This window comes from Pongo pygmaeus, chromosome 2 (assembly GCF_028885625.2).
Source record: "Pongo pygmaeus isolate AG05252 chromosome 2, NHGRI_mPonPyg2-v2.0_pri, whole genome shotgun sequence".
In the NCBI taxonomy this organism is placed as follows: domain Eukaryota; kingdom Metazoa; phylum Chordata; class Mammalia; order Primates; family Hominidae; genus Pongo; species Pongo pygmaeus.
The window spans coordinates 154,437,315-154,443,743 of NC_085930.1; the positions used below are offsets into that span (position 1 = coordinate 154,437,315).

At 41.6% G+C, this 6,429-nt stretch overlaps 1 pseudogene; it reads left to right on the plus strand.

Annotated features, from left to right (window-relative positions):
- The first annotated feature begins 236 nt into the window (after nt 1–236).
- LOC129032934 (ganglioside GM2 activator-like) lies at nt 237–786 on the plus strand (annotated as a pseudogene).
- Nucleotides 787–6,429: the final 5,643 nt, after the last annotated feature.

Sequence of the window (6,429 nt, forward strand, 5' to 3'; positions counted from 1 at the left end):
TTTGTAAATAAGAAATCTCGTTTTAAAAACTAGCTCACTGAATTGTAAGCACTGATTGTACCTATCGGATGCATTTGTTTTTTGTTTTTTTTGCTAGAACAAGATTTCTCTCAACATACATGAGCATCTCGATCCCCGTCCCAATCTACTGTTGCTTTTAAACGTCGTTATATTTACAACCAATGCAGGAAGCCATTTAAAGGTGCCTCTGCCACCACAGACCTTGCAGTTAACTCCACCCGGACCCAACCTTCACAACGCAATCCCTGACTCAGGCTTCGCTCCAGATCGCCCTGGGCTTGCTTCTCGCGCCCCTGTGCAAGCCCACCTGAAAAAGCTTAGTAGCTTTTCCTGGAATAACTGTGATGAAGGGAAGGACCCTGCGATGATCAGAGGCGTAGCTCTGGAGCCTGACCCCATCATCCTTCCTGAGAACGTGACCCTCAGTCTCCTGGGCAGCACCACTGTCTCCCTGAGTTCTCGTCTGGAGATGGATTTGGTTTGGGAGAAGGAAGTGGCTGGCCTCTGGATCAAGACCCCATGGCAGCTGTACCTTTGAACACTTTTGGGGGGCCCTGCCCAGAGCCCCTACATACCTATGGGCTTCCTTGCCACTATCCCTTCGAAGAAGGAACCTACTCACTGCCCAAGAGCAAATTCACTGTGCCTTACCCGGAGCTGCCCAGCTGGCTCACCACCGGGAACTACCGCATAGAGAGCATCCTGAGCAGCGGCTGGAAGCGTCTGAGCTGCATCAAGATCGCTGCCTCTCTAAAGGGCATATAGCACGGCATCCGTCACAACAGAATGGAGGGGTGTGAGGAAGGTCCCTTTTCCTCTGTCTTGGGTTTGCCAAGGCCAAATTCCCACTCTCTGTCCCCCTTTAATCCCCTTTCTACAATGAGTTTGCTACCCTTACTGAAAATCATTTTGTGCCACTTGACATTTTAGGCTGGGGCAAGCCACCCTGGCCTAAGGGAGGATGAGATGGAGAGTTCTTGATAGCCCAGGGCATCTGCTGGGCTGACCACGTTATCCATCCCCATTAGACATTCTCTCTAAAGAGCCTCGCTCATTTCCAAAGCAGTTGAGGAATGGGAACCAGTGTGTTTTAGGACCTGAAGAATCTTTATGACTTTCTCTCTCTCTCTTCTCTCTCACTTTTTTTTTTTTGTTACTACGTTAAAGGCAAAGTGAGAGTATTAACGACTTTGTTCTACTCCAGCCCCCTGTTATAACGAAGAGGCGAAAGGAGTTGCTCTTAGTCTATTCCTCCCTTAACTTCTGTTGCTAATTTTGATTTCCTTTGCATATTTGCCCAGTTAATACTAGTGTGCAGTATATCCTGGAGAGGTAGGGTATGTGGGGCAGGAATCCCTTGGGGGAGATATTAGGAGTGCTCTGTTGTCTACAAACTCAGGTACTCGCAGGGCTTAGCAAGAGACTTAAATGAGTGACAAGGACTATGAGAAACATGTTGATTCCAGGCTTGACTTTGATTTTTCCTTTTTGATTAAAGATAATACTACAATGTAAATATTTCTTATACGATAAAGAAAGTCACAGCACATGTGCATTGATACAAGGCTGCTGAGGCCTGGTCTCCAGTTGTAAATATAATTAAGGGTGGCACAAACTGGAGAGTGTATAGCCAGTCTGTGAAGTCAACTGCTACCTAGCTATGACCAGTCAGTGTCACATAAGAATAGTGTGGGCCCAGTATTGCCAGATAGTTTCAATGTTTATTCCTAGAGTAGCCAAAAATCCAGATTTTTGTATGAAATGTTATCATTTTAAAATATTGGCAACTAATTTTTTTTAAACACTGTGTGGTGTGATGTATCCCAAACGGAAACATCAGTGAGACAGTCTGGCTCATGGGTGGCCACCTCGCAACCTCTGATCTCAGACCATGCATCCCTTGTGCTTTTTTTTTTTTTTATGCTTTAAGTTTTAGGGTACATGCGCACAACGTGCAGGTTTGTTACATATGTATATATGTGCCATGTTGGTGTGCTGCACCCAGTAACTCGTCATTTAACATTAGATATATCTCCTAATGCTATCCCTCCCCCTTCCCCCAATCCCACAACAGGCCCCAGTGTGTGATGTTCCTCTTCCTGTGTCCATGTGTTCTCATTGTTCAATTCCCACCTATGAGTGAGAACATGCAGTGTTTGGTTTTTTGTCCTTGCGATAGTTTGCTGAGAATGATGGTTTCCAGCTTCATCCATGTCCCTACAAAGGACATGAACTCATCCTTTTTTATGGCTGCATAGTATTCCATGGTGTATATGTGCCACATTTTCTTATTCCAGTCTATCATTGTTGGACATTTGGCTTGGTTCCAAGTCTTTGCTATTGTGAATAGTGCCACAATAAACATATGTGTGCGTGTGTCCTTATAGCAGCATGATTTATAATCCTTCGGGTATATACCCAGTAATGGGATGGCTGGGTCAAATGGTATTTCCAGTTCTAGATCCCTGAGGAATCGCCACACTGACTTCCACAATGGTTGAACTAGTTTACAGTCCCACCAACAGTGTAAAAGTGTTCCTATTTCTTCACATCCTCTCCAGCACCTGTTGTTTCCTGACTTTTTAATGATTGCCATTCTAACTGGTGTGAGATGGTATCTCGTTGTGGTTTTGATTTGCATTTCTCTGATGACCAGTGATGATGAGCATTTTTTCATGTGTCTTTTGGCTGCATAAATGTCTTCTTTTGAGAAGTGTCTGTTCATATCCTTCACCCACTTTTTGATGGGGCTGTTTGTTTTTTTCTTGTAAATTTGTTAGAGTTCATTGTAGATTCTGGATATTAGCCCTTTGTCAGATAAGTAGATTGCAAAAATTTTCTCCCATTCTGTAGGTTACCTGTTCACTCTGATGGTAGTTTCTTTTGCTGTGCAGAAGCTCTTTAGTTTAATTAGATCCCATTTAATCCTGACAAAAACAAGAAATGGGGAAAAGATTCCCTATTTAATAAATGGTGCTGGGAAAACTGGCTAGCCATATGTAGAAAGCTGAAACTGGATCCCTTCCTCACACCTTATACAAAAATTAATTTAAGATGGATTAAAGACTTAAATGTTAGACCTAAAACCATAAAAACCATAGAAGAAAACCTAGGCAATACCATTCAGGACATAGGCATGGGCAAGGACTTCATGTTTAAAACACCAAAAGCAATGGCAACAAAAGCCAAAATTGACAAATGGGATCTAATTAAACTAAAGACCTTGTGCTCTTAAGGCAAATGCTATGGCAACATTTCTCCTTCCACAGGGCCAAAGCCATAGTGTCTTATCCCAAGGAGAAGGCTCTTCCTCCAGTGCTAGGAGAGATATGGGAAGCTTCTCAGCTGTGAGCTGTGGGGATCACGAGGCTGCGTGCCCCAGTCTTGGAGTCCTGTCAGGTGAATGAGGCAGTTGGGAAAGAGTTGACCCCACCAGCAGCTGCTTTTGGAGCAGGGGACCAAGGAAGAGAGGGTGGCCTCCATGTCAGGCTGCCTGGATTTGTCCAGCATCCTGTTACACCATAACAACTTCTGAACCACACACCAGCCCGGAATTTTGGGCTCATTTGAAGCCTGAATAGCAATAAATCTTTTTAAGTTGCAAATAAATAAATATTGTTATATTCTCTAGGAAAGACAAATTAAAAATAGACCCAAGCAAGGCCGGGCACATTGGCTCACGCCTGTAATCCCAGCACTTTGGGAGGCCAAGGTGGGTGGATCACCTGAGATCAGGAGTTTGACACTAGCCTGGCCAACATGGTGAAACCTGTCTCTACTAAAAATACAAAAATTAGCCTGGCATGGTGGTGGGCACCTGTAATCCCAGCTACTCAGGAGGCTGAGGCAGGAGAATTGCTTGAACCCAGGAGACAGAGGGTGCAGTGAGCCAACAACACAGTGCCACTGCACTCCAGCCTTGGCAACAGACTCTATCAAAAAAAAAAAAAGAAATTGACTCAAGTAGGAGAGAGAAGCAATACCTGGCGCACAAGGAAAATATGATTCTCTACCATCAAGTTTTCTGTGAGCAAATTCCAAAGGAGAAGGCAGCCTACAGGCCAAGTGAATTTAAGAAAAATTCTATTCTAATAACCGTCTCAACCCAGAAGAAGCTTCCAGAAAGCGTATCCTTGGCCTAATTTCCTTTCAGTTTTCTTATTCTGCCCTAGCCTCACTTTCCCTCATTTCTTCTTTTGTTTCCAAATGATCATATATGTGTGTCTGTTTAGTTGCATAGAATAGTGGCCCATTATCATTTGATATTTTGTTGCTATTATGAGTGTCCTTTTCTTATTTCTAACTGTAAGCTCCACTTTTGTTCTTTAGTCTTCTTCTTTTCACTTCTTATTTTTCTTCATATTAAATATTTATTTATGTTCTTTTATCAGTCAAAGTCCTGACAGGAAATAGATGGCAGGGACACTCAAAAAAGATCTGACAAGCTGAAAATCATGACTGAAGAGAGCTCTGTGAAGGTACTATTTACAGAGGTCTGGTTTGAGTTAAGGAATAAAAATGAATGGCAATGCAGCCAGAAATAATATAACCTGGGAGTTGATGTCACCCGTGTGACTCAACTACAGGGCAAAGAGAAAGAGTTATCACTGTAACCCAGTGGGTGGAGGACTGTAGTAAGAAATGCAAACCGTGTGTCTCAAGATGTGAAGGCATAGAACAATTGTGGTAAAGATAATAGCACCTATTTCATAGAAAATGAAAATTCAAGCCGACAATATCTGTAAAGCACTTAAATCAGTGCCTTACTCAAGCCCTCCTTCACCTTGTTCCCAAATACTTACTGGTGCTCCCTATTGGCCAACTTAAGAAGAGCTCAGCATGTATGCTTGGTGTCATGGACCTCTAAAGCCCTCTGCCTGATCACAGGAAAGAGAAAAATATAATACATGCTAGAATATAATAAATATATGTTATATACATATTTATATAATATATATTAATATTATATTATACATAATATATATGCTGGCTTTGAATGTAATTTCTCAATTTTATACATTCAATTTTTTGTCATTACTTCTAATTTTTGACTAATTTAAAATAATTTTCTTTTATTTATTTTTAAATTATTAAATTTGCCACTCTAAACTGTTTTTAATCTTAAATTTATTTTTATATGTATTATATTTGTTACTTTATTATTTATTTATTTATTTTTATTTATTTTCAAGACAGAGTCTCACTCCGTTGCCCAGGCTGGAGTGCAGTGGCTCGATCTCAGCTCACTGCAACCTCTACCTCCCAGGTTCAAGCAATTCTCCTGCCTCAGCCTCCTGAGTAGCTGGGACTACAGGTGTGCACTGCCATGCCTGGCTGATTTTTGTATTTATAGTAGAGATGGGGTTTCACCGTGTTGGCCAGGGTAGTCTCAAACTCCTGACCTCAGGTGATGCCCCCCACCTTGGCCTCCCAAAGTGCTGGAATTACAGGTGTGAGCCACCGGGCCTGGCCTGTAACTTTACTCTTAAACTTTGAGTCATAAGCATTTCACTTCATGTTATCATTTATTGTAATTTATTCTTTCTTTTACTCTATTCTCTTTTACTTCAGTTATGAGCAGTTTACATAGTAATGCCCAGGGATATAGTGGCAAAAAACAAAACCACAAACAGAAGAAATTTGAGACCCCCCTGCCTCACCATCTCTACTAACTTATCCCACAGAGAGTGCATCCCCTGGGCCTATGATGGTTAGGTCATAAAGCTACCTGCTCTAAGATATAAAGACAACATAATCTAAAAGAAGTAAAAATTCCAACATACCCCCTTTTACCTAGGGAATTTGGGGATGACAACAGAATTATGAGAAGCAGAGATACCTTAATTCAATAGTGCCTGGACCAACCTTTGACAGATCACAGGATCAAGAAGAGATGTGTCTAAGGCAAGTTAAAGAGAATGATGAGAGTAGAATGCATTTGGTCCCAGCGGGGAAACGGAATTAAAAGGGTCTCACATTTGGGACCGTGGGAGTACATACCTAAGCAAGATTATCTCATTTCAAAATAAGGTAGCCTTATTCAAATAATAAGATTGAAACTTTATTGGTAAATAGAAGGCCCCAGTTTTTACTCCCAAGCCTTTGTTAGTGCTCACGTGTTAGAAAGGCACCCAAAATTTTCCATGCTTTTCAGGAAGGTGAGACTACCAAAAGTGAGGATTGCATGGAAAAACACCAAGGCAAAACATGAGGTGAATCACTTCAGGCAAGAGTTGGGTAAAGGATTGTGATAATGTGATATAATAAGAAATATAGATTTGGTCTTTGTCTCCAGTTTCTGGTACAGAGCTTCTAAAACCTTTGCAATTTCCTGAGTAATAAGCATGATAGGTGCATCTTTGGTTATAATATTTGGTATTAGGCCCCAGCTTCTAAGACCCTCAGAAT